The following is a 13,918-nucleotide window of genomic DNA, read 5'->3' on the forward strand; positions in this document are numbered from 1 at the left end:
TATTTATATGATCTCCCCTAACAGGTCATTCATCTTCCCACTCCTCTATCATTAATACCATCATTCCTCATTGCTTATAAAATCCAAGGTTTGTCCATTTCAGCCACCTAAATCCTTCTCCTGTAGATTCTTCTATCATGATTGAGTTGGATTGCTCTTCTCAATTTACTTGCCTCCCTGTATCTTATGAAAGCATATTTTGTCTCAATATCCTTGTGTTGTCTTGGAAAGAACACATCCACCACAACTCCATACTCATCAAAGCAATTCTTCAAGACCTTAAATTCCACTTCCTTGCTCAAATTCCCTTTAAAATCTGAGTAAAGCCTATTTCTCCACGTCTATACTCCCCACAAATCCTCCCTTTCTCCACTAGATGCTACCCTTCAATCATTCTTACTCTCTCTTTCCCTTCCAAACTCTCTAGGTCTCTTTCTCTCATGTTGCTAATAGATAAAAGTCGTAAAATTAATTAACAAGCATTAATCATAAGTTGCATGAATAACTAAAATCTCAAAGGAAAAACAATACAAAGCCTAGCAAGCTAACTAAGGCTTTTTCATAAACATATATAGAAGCCATAAAGCATGCATGCAATCAATTAAAGCCGACACCAGTATTTTTATACACTCAATGCCAGTCTCATTTTGGTTGATTAAGGACCATACGTAAATAACAAATTCAAATAATTCTAAATGCCTAAAGCTAAAATTACATCCCAAAGCTTAAAGACATTAGATTGCCATCCGTACAGCAATATCGGCCAAATAATTTGGACAAGGCAATCGAGATGAAACTGACTTTCTTTTAGCCTAGCTATTGAGCTAGGAATCAACAAAACAACCTTTTTTCTGACTAATTAGATTTCTCTACCTCTCACCAATAACCAAACCCTTAAGTAAGCTTTTTAAACATTCGAGGTCATATTCAGGGATTGCTTTACGTTTCCCTTTTCTTTCATTAAACTTTCCAATTATGGTTATTCATTTTAAGACTGCATAAATTGACTGGTTAGAGATTTCTAATAAAAATGAATAATTATAATTTTATTTTTATATGAAAACATTTTACAAAGCGTCTATAAAAGATGACAAATGGAGAAGGGAGCTAAAAAGAGGAAAAGTGGTAGAACATGCAAGGCAATTCATGAATGCTGGATGGGGAGGTAGATGATAAATATGGAATAAGTGAAACATTGGTGTCAGATGGTGATATCAGGCATAGGAACCAAGGTCCTATGGAAGGAAGTGGAAACAACATGGAACGTAAGCCAGCTATTGGGATTAGCGTGTTGGGCAGATAAAGATATTATGGTAAGCATTTTTATTGAGGTAATAAGGTATATTTACCATTGAGGTAAGTACGTGCTTTGTGTTAATTCTCTTATTGATGATATTCTTGTCTTGGAATATCAGGGGGTTTGGGAAGGGTGAGAAAAATAAGGTTAATTAGTAAGGTGATAAAGAAGAAAGCTATACGATGGCTAGTCAAATATGGCTTTCATTCAGGAAAATAAGATAAAAAAAAGTTGCCATAAGCTTGCATGAGAGTCTATCGAGAAGAGATAAAGTGTGCAGGTACACAATGCTTGCATAAGGGAAGCACAAGAAGCATTATATCCATGTGGCAAGATGATTTTTTCAATGTAAAGGAAATTAAGGAGGACACAAATTACATCATCTTTATAGAAAAGATAAAGAAAACCAATATCAAATGTGGGTTTGGAAATGTGTATGCATTCAATGAGGAAGGAAGTTGGAAAACGTTATGGGACAAACTCGGGGAAACAATAATTGAAACAAACTATCCATGGTGCACTCTTAGAGGGGCATATTTCAACTTTGTGAAAAATGAAAAGGAAAGAATAGGAATGGGGGATGTGTGGAGGGTAACAGCACAATATGAAGAATTCATAAATGATTTTGGGCAAATTGACGTACCACTAATGAGAAATAGGTTCACTTAGAATAGTAATAGTAAGGTGCTTTCATTCAATAGGCTCTATCACTTTTTGATAAATGGTAAAATCCTTGAGGAAATGGGGGTTGTAATTCAAACATGTTTTCTAAGTTTAATATCCAACCATAATCCATTTGTGTTCGGATAAGAGACCACAATTAGGGACCTAGACCTTTTAAGCTTTTTAACTATTGGCTAGAAGAAAGGAGCTTTCAAAAACTTGTGAAGTAGAAACAGGGAAGAGATAAGGGTAGGACAACAAGGAAAAAAAAGATTTGGGAAAATTTGAGAGAGTTAAAAAGCAGTATTAAGGAATGGTAGAGGGGACAAATAGGGGACACACATATGAAACTTAAGAAATAAAAGAAAGAGTTATCAGAAAAATGTAAGGAATGGTGAGAAAACTTAAAGGACAATTTAGTTATACAAGATGCAGAGGCAAAAAAGTAACCTTATGGCAACTTTATAAAGTGGAGGAGAGAGAGTGGTTATAAAAATTAAGGATTAAATGGATAGTAGAGGGGGATAAGAACAGTAGGATATGAAACAATTTTATAGACAACATCAATGTAGCTAATGTTTCATTGGGAGACCCGAAGGATATCAAAGGAGCAGTAGATAAACATTTTGACCAGCTCTATGAGCTAAGGGGAATGGTTGCTTTGAGAAATATGTTAGAAAGATAAGCTTAAAGTAAAACTAGCAAGAAGAGAGGTGAATTGATTGTTAAATAAAAATTTTCCTTTTTTCGAAAATCAAATAAGTATGAAAGAATGAAACAGTAAATAGAGTATAAGCTAAATGAGTAAAGAACAAAAAAATAAAAAGCACTCAGAAGACTTTTATAGAGGTTCGGCCTTCCAATGCCTACATCCTCTCTTTTGATAGCTTAAGGAGTTTGAATCAACTATCAGCTTGCCTTTTCAATAGGGTCAGGCATAATCTTTACGACATGCCTTTTGTAGGATCAAGTGTAACCTCTACAACATGGCTTTTATAGGATCAGGCGTAATCTCTACAAAAGTACTACTTTTTTCAAGTTGAAGCACAACCTTTACATAAGATAAAGCCTTTTAAAGGATTAGGCAAAATCCCTCTACCTTTTACTTGGAGGTATAACCAATAAAATAGTGGATTCTAGTGAATCACCAACTCAAAACCTCTAAAAAGGTTGATAAAGAAGTTTAGGACCATAAAGGTAAAAGCTTTCTTAAAGATATGGATGATCAAAGAAGGTTTAAGCTAAAAAAAGATCAGTTGAAGAATAAAGATGTTATCTTTAGGTTCTTCGTTTGCTTAAAGGTGGAAACCTTTTGCTCACAACTATTTTTTTCCACTCTTTTCTTCTTCAAAGATGATTGAAATTCTTTCAAATTCCTCTTATCTTCTTACTTTAACATCTTTAAGATAGATATTTATAGCCTTTGTAATTTTTCCTCCATTGGAATGAAATTTGAATAATTTCTTGTACATTCCAACCAACTTATAAAATTCTATTGCATCTATATAATCGATTCTTTGTTGTTGAGTTGTCAGTTGTTCACAAAGTCTATAGCTTTCTATCTTTGGAGAACCAATTCTTCTATGTTGTTGTGTTGGTTCTTTTATAATTGGTTCAAAGGTGACACCTTGGCAATCTTGGAGAATCGATTTGTTTGCCTCAAGGTGTTAGTTTACACTATGGTCTGGCATCAAAATTTGAATTTAAACTTGATTTTTGCCACCCCACTTTTTCCAGTTGTGCCATGTCTTTCTTGGTCACCAAGTTTTTGAGTTATACTTTTTGTCCTTCAAGAATCAACATCTTCTTCATGTAGAATCGATTTTTTCTTTTTTGCTTATTTCATTTTGCATTTTATCTCTCAAGAATCAATTCTTTGTCTCTAAGGTTTCAGTTCTTCACAAATCTTTAAACTTCTGTCTTTCAAGAACTAACTTTTTCTTTTCTCAGAATCGATTTTTCACTATTGATCCTTACTTGAGGACTAACTTCTTCTTTTCCAGAATCGATTCTTCTTGTGTTGTCGATTTTGCATACGCAAGTTTATATATCGAACAAGTAATATAGACAATAAGTCCAGAATTGTATCCCACAGAGATTTATTCCTAAATCTTCACTAAGTATTAAAATTATGACAAACTAATCTTATTCAAGTAACTAATTTTTTTACAAAAATAATTAAAACTAAATTAAAGCAAACACTAAATTAATTAACAAAAACTAAAAAGTCACTTGAGAAAGATCATAAATTAAAACCTAGGATTATGGATTCATTCAACACTTCATATAACACCAGTTTTTCTTATTATTTACTTTCATGGGTGGTTTTACTAACCTAGAATCTAAAACTATGTACAAGTCTCTGTCGAGATGCTTGCACAAATACCTAACTTATTTAGGTCACTATATGTCTATAGTAATCAATTAAATAAGGTTCATTAAGCTACTGTTTTAATTTAGATATATATGGCAATTAACGTATGTCTACCTGAATTGCGAATTAGATCATTTAAGTGACGTGAACATACATTATTCAAATAGTAATCTAATCTAAAATCTCTTTGTCAAGTCTTAATTAGATTCACAAATTAGTTAATTGTTGATTAAGCAATTAAAAACATTAAGAACATATTTGAATAAGCAAACTATATCCATTCATAGTAAATAAAAGAGAAATAAATATGTAGACTACATTTTGAAATGCAATCATAATCCTAGAAAAGCAAATTTGTTCATAATATTCAAATAAAACATCATCCAAAGAAATTTAATCATGAAAATAAGTCAAAGAAAGAAACTAATGTTGAAGCTTTTGATCTTATATCTTTCTCAATCTATCTTTCTTTCTTGCTTTGTTTTTAGCTTCTTTTCTTCATAATAGTTACTTGTTGTCTTCTTCTCGAAACCTTTGAAAAAGGCCCATTAAATAGCCTCTTAAAGCTCTAACTTCCAATATCTAGTAAGATATTTATTTTTGGAAAAACTTCTTGAGCGCCACAACTCTCAATAGTGAGAGTCATAACTTTCACTTCTTTGGAATGTTACCCATGCTATATTCCTCTTTAGCACCGTGGCTCTGACTTCTCTATTTTGACTACTTCCCTTCTAATGGAGTACTTCCACTTTGACAAGAATTTCAACCATCTATTTATTAGAACTTGGCAAAATGGTAAACACCAAAGTTGTAGCCTTGTCCCGTAGCTTTAAAATGGTCCAAAAATCACATCATTTGAACTTTGTAGCTTAAGTTATCCTCAAAATACTACAGCATATATGAATAAAGCCGTCAGCACACTTGCACATATTTTCAAATGAACCTTTTTTATCAAATTTGCTACAAAAGCAATAAGAGATATCAATAATAACTATTCTGAAAGTAATTTAAAACAAAATAACATAAAATTAAACTAAATTAAACTAAATCAAACTAATCAACATATAATCTAACTAAACTAAGAAAAACACCTAAACTACTCAAATGCAAACCTTAAATCTCAAAGACTTAGCTACTTAAGCCCCTAAAATGTGTCAAAATAACTCTATATAATAAAGTTATCATTCTGTAATCAAAGAAATAATTTTTCAAAGACTTAACTATTTTTTTTAAGAACTCGATTCTTAGGTTGGCACTTTGAACTTTAAAACCAAGAGGTCTTTGAGAAAATTAAGAGTTACTTCTTTAAGTTCAAGAGTATGATCATTCATATTTAAAACATGTTCAACCAATCAAAACATTTCAATATATTTTTCTTTTATGTTTAGTTTTAACACTTCTCTGAGGATTTTTTTTCATATTCAAAAATATATTTCATTCATTTTCAAAGCTCATTGACTTAAATTAATTTTGTCATGGCAGAACAAGAATAAAGCTAACAAAATATAAAAGGAAATTTCAAAAAGTTGGAGGAAGAGTCAATGATCTCTTTGGAAAGACCTTTCATTAAGGAAAAAGTGTGGGAGACAATTCAAACTTGTCATGGAAATAAAGCACTAGGCTTAGAGGGTTACAACCTTAACTTCTTCAAAAGTCAATGGCAAGTGGTGAAAGAACAAGTCATGAAGTTTATGAATGAGTTTTATAATATTGAAAAATTAGGGAAACGGTTGAACTCATCATTTGTCTTCCTTATTCCAAAGATTTCTAACCAAACCATTGTAAATGAGTTTAAACATCAGCTTGTTAAGGATGTTGTACAAGATTGTGGACAAGCTACTTGCAAATTATTTAATACTTGTAATCAGGGAGGTTATAGGTAGGAATCAATTTGCCTTCACTAAAAGGAAACAACAGCTATATTGTGCTGTAATAGCTAATAAGTTGATTAATTCAATGAAAATAGGGTAACAAAGGGGCTTAGTTTTTAAGGTTGATTTCGGAAAGGCCTATGACAACGTGGAGTGAAAATTTTCAAATCTCATAATGGAGGAAATGGGTTTTAGAGTGACATGCAAAGCTTAGGTAAAAGAATGTTTTAGCACTACAATAATTTTAGTACAAGTCAATGGGGCAACCACAAAGCAATTTAAGATGAGGAGAGGCCAAGGTAAGGGTGTCCAATCTCCTCTTTTCTCTTCTATATGGTAGGTGAAACTTTTAGTCGCATGATTTGTAAGGTAAAAGAAAAAAATTTAGTGGAGGGTGTGGAGATTGATAAGAACAAAATGATGATCTCGCATCTACAATTTGCAGACAATTTAATAATATTATGTAAACAAAAGCTTCAAAATTTGAGGGATGTGATGAGGATATTAAGACGCTTCCAAGTAATATTGGGTCTTAGAATTAACTTTTAAAATAGCAGTTTAATGGGAATTGGTGTGGATATGAGTGTGGTTGGGAGATGGATGAAAGGCAAAGATAATTTCATGCAAAATGGGATAATTACCCTCTGCCTACCTAGGGCTACCATTAGGTGCGAACCAAAATTCATTAAGAATATGGGAACCGGTTGTGAAAAGATTTGAGACAAGGTTGGTGAGGTAGAAGTCAAAATTACTATCTTTAGGATAGTATGTTACCCTTATTAGATCGATTCCCAATATTCCTTATGTCCCTTTTTCAAATACCTCACAATGTAGAAAAAGGATTTTGAAAGGATCTAAAGGAGGTTTTTGTGGAGTGATACAGAAAAGAAAAAAAAAATCCATTATGTGGAGTGAAGTAAAGTGCTCACTTTAAAGTGGGGGCTTGGATTAGTGGACCTTGAATTAAAAAATATTGCATTACTAAACAAATGGTTATGAAGGTATGGGGAATAGAAAGGGAGTTTGTGGAGGGAAATGATTGATAAAAAATGGAATCGACCCTCTCAGCTTATTACCTCAATGGAGTGCAAATAGGAAAATGTCTGAAGTATGAAAAAACATCACTAAACCTCTTTCCCTTACTAAACATTTTTTCTGGCAAGTTAAGTCCAACATGTGAATGTCGGTGGTGATTAAAGAAACATCAAATTCTTGGGAGGATGAATGGGTTAAGGGAATGGTGTTGAAAGAAGCTTTTTTTAGAATTAATTCATTAGCAACAAAATGGGGAGACTTAAAGAGTTTGGATAGCATGTTGATGATATATGAGTGTGGTGCATTAATATGTGCATGCAATTATTTGGATGGGAATAAGGGTATTAGGCAAACATGATGACAGTGCTTATGGATTGTCCAATCTATGAGAGGCTTAAGGATGAGGTCTGTTAGTAATGTTAGCTCAATGAATCAAGTGACACAAGAATGTTCAAAAGGAAAGTGAATTGGACTTTGAAAAAGTCTTGAAAATTAAGGAACAAGGAGCTGTAGTCAACTATAGTTATTTTATAGTCGATCCTAAACCAGAAAGCTTTTTTTTCAAATCTTAAGAGGAGGTTCCAAAAAGATTTTAATGAATAAGCAAATCTTAAGAAATTTAACTCAATCAAGTATAGGCAAATGATCAGTTTTAAAATTTCTCAAAACATTTTTTCAAGTAAATTAAACAATAACAACTTAAGAAAAACATTTCAAGTGAAAAACTAAATGCTTTTCAAAGATAAAATTTTCTATTTGTGTTGAGTAACAAGGCTAGTGATTTTCTCAAATAAATTCCCAACAATAAACCACAAAGCAAATATGAAAATCAAAACAACAATGAAAAGTAAGGACACAAGTATTTTTATAGTGGCTCAACTTTCTCAAATGCCTAAATCCACTCCCTTAGCTCACTAAGGAATTTTTAATCCACTAAAAAGGGTTCTTGCTTTTTAATGGCATCAAGCAATAACCCTCACAACAGCTTTTTCATGGGATCAAGCGACAACCCCACCCTTACACCGATTTTTTTACAAGATCAAGTGATAACCCTTACAATGGTTTTTAACAGGCTCAACCATAAACCCACACTAACTTTTCAAGAGTGAGTTAGAACCATTACAAGAGTAAAAAGAGTGCATCTTTTTCTTTAAAGAAAAAGCATATAGCAAGAGTGCCTCTAAGAGGTGGATTTTGCTAGGTAAGTACAATGTTGGATGCGTATGATGTGTACAAAGATGCATTTAAAGAATAGGATAAAAGGCAAAAAGAATTTGGAGCTTAAAAATAGCTTAAAAGCAAAGTGGAAGAATGTGTATTGCTTGCTCTAGCTTAGTTTTTTTTCTTTCTTCGATTTTTATTCATAGGATTTGATGCTTAAGTATTTGATGATTTTCTCCACTCTTCCAACCTTTAAAAGGTGTTAGAGAAGTCCGTTTTATGCTTGGAAAAAGTTTAGAGCCATTGAGGATGAGTTTAGCAAGAAACTAGCTGTTTGTCTTTTAAAATCTATGTACAACAATCATTTGGCCTTGGGTAGTCGACTATAAGAGCTTGAAGGTCGACTAAGGCTTCTCAAATCTTTGATTCTTGCATGTACTCTATCTCAAGGTCGACTATAGCTTCGTTAAAGTAGACTATGGCTTCTTAAATCTTGAATTATGCATGTAATCTATCTTAGAGTCGACTATGGCTTCATATAGTCATAATTTTTCATCTAACTTGAAACATGGTCGACTATAAAGCTTAAAGGGTTGACTATATCTTATTTACTTTATAATTCTTTGACCAACTGCCATAAGGTTTACTATGCTTGCTCTAAGGTCAACTCTTGCTTTCGGATCTTCAGTTTCTTCATCAATTCACATGTAACATTGGCCATGTCTTCCTTGTAATCAATTGTTGAGTTGAGAATAAAAATCATGGCTTGAAAACAACCTTGGTGTTGTGAAGATCAAACATCTTTGAATGCCTGGTGATAAATTTCACCATTTCTGATCCTATCTTTTAATTTTAATATCTTAAAGATGGATGTTGGAGAGATTAAGAGTACTCATACAACTAAATCATACAAGCTTGTAACTTTAAGAATTCATACAATTAAAACAATCAAGCTTTTAATTGTGTAAGAACAAATATATGAGTTAAATCATTTCAAGAACTTGTTAAGGATTTCTCAAATAATGTTCTAGCAAATTTGACCATTTTGTCATAATCAAAACCATAAGCATTATAAAGCTAACAAGGTCATATGGAAAAGGTCTTCGAATGGAAAATACTCTATGAGATCCTTCTACCGAAAACTGTTGAAGAATAATAGCAGAGGAGTAAAAGAACAGAAATCATTATGGTCTAACCTTGTACCATATAAGGTGGAGACATTTTACTAGTAGCTTCTACATGAAAAAGTTACAATCAAGATAGAGCTGATCAAACGGGGTCTCATCAATTGTAATGCTGCAATCTGTTTCTTGTGTAACTACTTACTTAAAATTGTAAGTCATCTTTTCATTCATTGTAATGAGTCTTGGAAAATATGGTCTTTGTGGTGTGATGAGTAAAGTTTGAAATAGGTTGCCCCAAAGTGCATTAAAATGTCCTTCTTAGCTTGGAGCCTGATGATAGGTTGCAAGGGTGAAGTTAGAATATGGAGGATGGCTTTTTATGCTATCATTTGGCCTTTGTGGCTTTACAAGAATGACATGGTGTTTTAGGGGAAGAGTTGTGATCCAAAACTGGTTTTTAAGCTCACCAAATTAAGAGTGGCAACATGTGTAAGTGTTAAATTTCTTGTGGAATATGCCTTAATCATGTATACTTATAGGTTTCCCATAGAGGGTGTGGCAATTCGAAAAAAGACCAAGGGCAAAAGAGAGATGGAATAGAAGAAACCAGAAAAGGGATAAGTTAAGTTTAATGTCGATGGGCCAACCCAGGAAAGTTCAAGAGAGGCAGAGATAAAAGGTGCAATGAAGGATTGTAATGTCAAGGTCAGAATTTTGTTTTATAAGTCAATTTGAATTTAGGATGCCAACTTAGTTGAGATAGTGGCAATCCATGAGGCTTTCTTGATCTTTTCAACTTCTAAGAGGGTTTCAAACTACACATTGATAATAAAAAGTTATTCACACAATGCTCTCAAGTGGGTTGAACAACCAGCGGAAGCCCATTAGCAGTTTATAAAGTGGATTCTCCAAATTAAAAAGTTGAAAACTAAGGTCCAAAGATGGAAGATCAAACACATATGGGGATAACTCTATGTGATAACTTTATTACATAGAGTTATCTTGTCATATTTTAGGTGCTAAAATGGCTAAGTTATTAAGTTTTAGGTATAGTTTAAGTTGTTTTAGTGGTTTTTCTTTAATTTAATAAAAGCATGTCGAGTCAATTTAATTTCAGTTATTTTAGTTCATTTATGTGTTAAAATTTTTAGTTTTAGTTGCTATTGATTTAGTTCCTTGTTTTGAAGGTTTACAAATGAAAAAGGCTGAAGCGACAATGAATTGTGTAAGGATGGATGGGTGTAGATGTATGCTGAACATGCTACATGTTTTGAGCACAACTCAAGTAACAAATGCCCAATTGTCATGATTTTTGAACCACCGGTAGGCTATGTGAAAGAACTACAACTTTCATGTTCATCACTTTAACTAGTTATGACCAAATCATGGCCAAAACCACATTGGAAGTGATTGAACTATAGTAGAGACAGACTGAAGCTAAAAGGAGCAGGGAATCAATACAACAAGGCACCATGATCCGCGCACAATCCCAATCAGCCCAGTAAGCTAAGGGACAGAAGCTTTAACGTAACGACACCATGGAGTAAGCGTTGTGGTACCACCCTAGCTAGCAAATGTGTGTGAAGACAGCAACATTTGTTGTTCCAGATGTTTTTCCTATGTATTTTATATCATCTTCAATATTATCAAGCCACGCATCCTACAATAAATTCATGTGGTAGTCAATAGAAGTTTTGATATAATAATTTAGAAGCTTCAGGTTGAAAAGATAATTTACCTTGATTTCATTGTTATTGACATATTCAACAAAGTTTCCATTTGCGTCAAAGTATCCTTTTTCTCTTTCTTTGCTTAGATTGAAAGGTTCTATTCAAATACCATCATCAACAAAATTCTCATTATCTTGTCAAAAGAATTCCCCATCATTGGCGATCCTTTTTGAACCAATTATTAAGGAATATGGCAGTCATCTTGATTGCAAAAAATGCTGAGATTACACACAATTAATATTTGATATCAAAGTGAGAAAGATGGTATAACCAGAAAAATGCAAAAAATATAACTTGTTTTATCTTCTACAGTACAATGAAACAATGTCTAAGTGTTTCTACGAAATTGGAATACCTGAGATGCAATACCTAACTTCAGACCAGATATCATAGTCAGGAGGAATAGCAAAAGAGCTATCAGATATTGCAAAGGTGTAGCTGGCCTAAGTTTAGAAACCTCTTTCCTCAGTTAACCAAAGCTAAGACGTGGCTCACCACATGGCTCTGGATCCTATAGTCATGTTTGTATATTAATGCAATACTTGCAAGTTGCTATTGTAAAATATGTTACCAAATGTTAGACATCATTTACATCATACAATTTGAGTTCTATTCAAATAAGTGATGAAGAAAAAGTAGTGCTACTATCTTGAAAGCTTTCTTTTTTGAAGTTGTTCCAATATGCTTAATAGTAGTGTTTGCATCAGTTTTATAGAGGGCAACAAGATGATCATGGAATATTCTTTCCGTTGTAATCCAAGAAAATATAAATTATTCTAAAAATCAAATGGGAATGAAATAATTTACCTTTGACAAATACAGTTCTTGCTTGGAAGATCCACCATCAAGCTTAACATGATGCACATGAGAGCCCCTTTACAACACACAGAAAAAGCTTTACATTATGATGGAAAAGCAAACGTACGTAGAAAACAAATGAAATGATTAATTATATGGATAATCAATAACTGGCTGAAACTGTCTAAGAGAAAATATAGAATAATAGACCAGAATCTAAACAATTCAGTAAATAACATATAATAACTAACATGCCATAGTATCAATTGAAAAGAGAAATAAACTCAAACAATCTCCGAAATCTGGCCAACTCAAAAAATGCATATCTCTTACACGATCTAGGAATTTTATCTGATCTTAGTCAAGAGGCCATTCCAAGTATTCAATGAAAATTACATATAATATTTACTAACTTAATTCATACAAAAATTTCAAAAAATACAACCCAGGGTTTATATGCACTGTTGCAGGTAAGATGCATTTTACCTATTTTGCTTTTTACCTTGTATGGTAGATTATATTATCCAAATATATTAAAGATTAAAAATACCCACTAAGTGAAACAACAAAAATTGATTTATTCTGTTTAATTTTTTCTATCTACATTTATTACATGTCAATCCAAAAACTAGCATCTCTCTAGAAATTAAGGTTAGGAACAAGGCTAGTCTTTTCTACACACACCTAATTAAATACAAACAAAGAGAATTATAGCAAAGCAACTAATTAAATTTTGAAGTAAAACATCTTGAGAAAATCAAATTACATATTAAGTACTTGGCTAGTATCATCCCACTAGACAGACACAAAAACTCAACCAAAACCGAAATAGCTATCAAACCTTTACTTATGCTCAAACTATCTGCAAATCTTTACCAAATCAACAACAATTTCAACTCAAAAAGCCAAAACTTTCAATGATAATGCACACTTGTTTCTGCTTAATGATATATGTGCATAAGTATCACAGAATTGAGGATTTTAATTTTGAAAAGATTCAAAATAGAGGAGATCGGGCTAAAGAAAGGTTGAACAATGATTGACACTCATTAGGGTTGTCTTTGAAATTTGTTGCTTTCTAGAGCTATTTATATATTGAAAAAGTTATAAGTGTTTTGTCTTCCTTCTAAATAGAAATCTACCTTAACAAAATATTCACAACAATCAAGACAATAACCTATCGGCAACCACGCTTTTAAAAAGGAGATATCAAGTTCAAATTCCCTTCTCAACCCAAAGAAAGATAAATACAGAAATAATCAAAGCCAATAAGAATTACAACTTGCCTATCATAAGAAATGCTTGATGAGGAAAATCAGTGAATTAAAAAGCAAAAAATTAAACATAAATTTAAAACAAAGTCATAAAATGGACAAAAAAAAAACAAAGAACTAAAGCACAAATATTAAGCTAATCTTTTACCTTGATTGTTCAACCAAAGTGAGTAAGGAAGACATAGATAGAAGAGAAACAAATGGCGACATCGTTGTCAGGGGAAAGAGTGGGAAGAAAGACAGAGGAGGTACCGACGAAGAAGAGAGAGTATGGCACAACAAGGGAGGAAATAGAAGATGGCTAGTGGGCAGAAGAAAGGCTAACAACAGTTGAGAGGTTGATTGTTGGAAGCAAAGATGCGATGCTTTTGGAAGAAAACAATTGAGAAGAAAAAAATGGAGACAACAAAAATGAACGCTAAGAGAGAAACCGATGCAGTTTGAAAATAAGAAAGGGTAAAAAAAAACTCTTCAAATGTCAAAAATAACGTCGTTTTGACATAAGATGTACAAAAAAATATTAATTCAATTTAGATTGACAGGTGTCAATCAATTGATCCAATCAATTATCTTACTTTTATATATATTATA

General features: G+C 32.6%; 1 long non-coding RNA gene across 1 annotated transcript; it reads right to left on the minus strand.

Moving 5' to 3' along the window:
* Window positions 1–10,709: 10,709 nt before the first annotated feature.
* On the minus strand, window positions 10,710–13,701 carry LOC18598725 (uncharacterized). Its single transcript, XR_016026428.1, has 4 exons — window positions 13,476–13,701; window positions 12,063–12,129; window positions 11,264–11,473; window positions 10,710–11,185 (listed from the first exon to the last, which is right to left on the minus strand). It is a non-coding gene; the product is annotated as an uncharacterized LOC18598725 (long non-coding RNA).
* Between the last annotated feature and the right edge of the window lie 217 nt (window positions 13,702–13,918).

This window comes from Theobroma cacao, chromosome 5 (genome assembly GCF_053813885.1).
Source record: "Theobroma cacao isolate CCN51 chromosome 5, ASM5381388v1, whole genome shotgun sequence".
Classification (NCBI taxonomy): domain Eukaryota; kingdom Viridiplantae; phylum Streptophyta; class Magnoliopsida; order Malvales; family Malvaceae; genus Theobroma; species Theobroma cacao.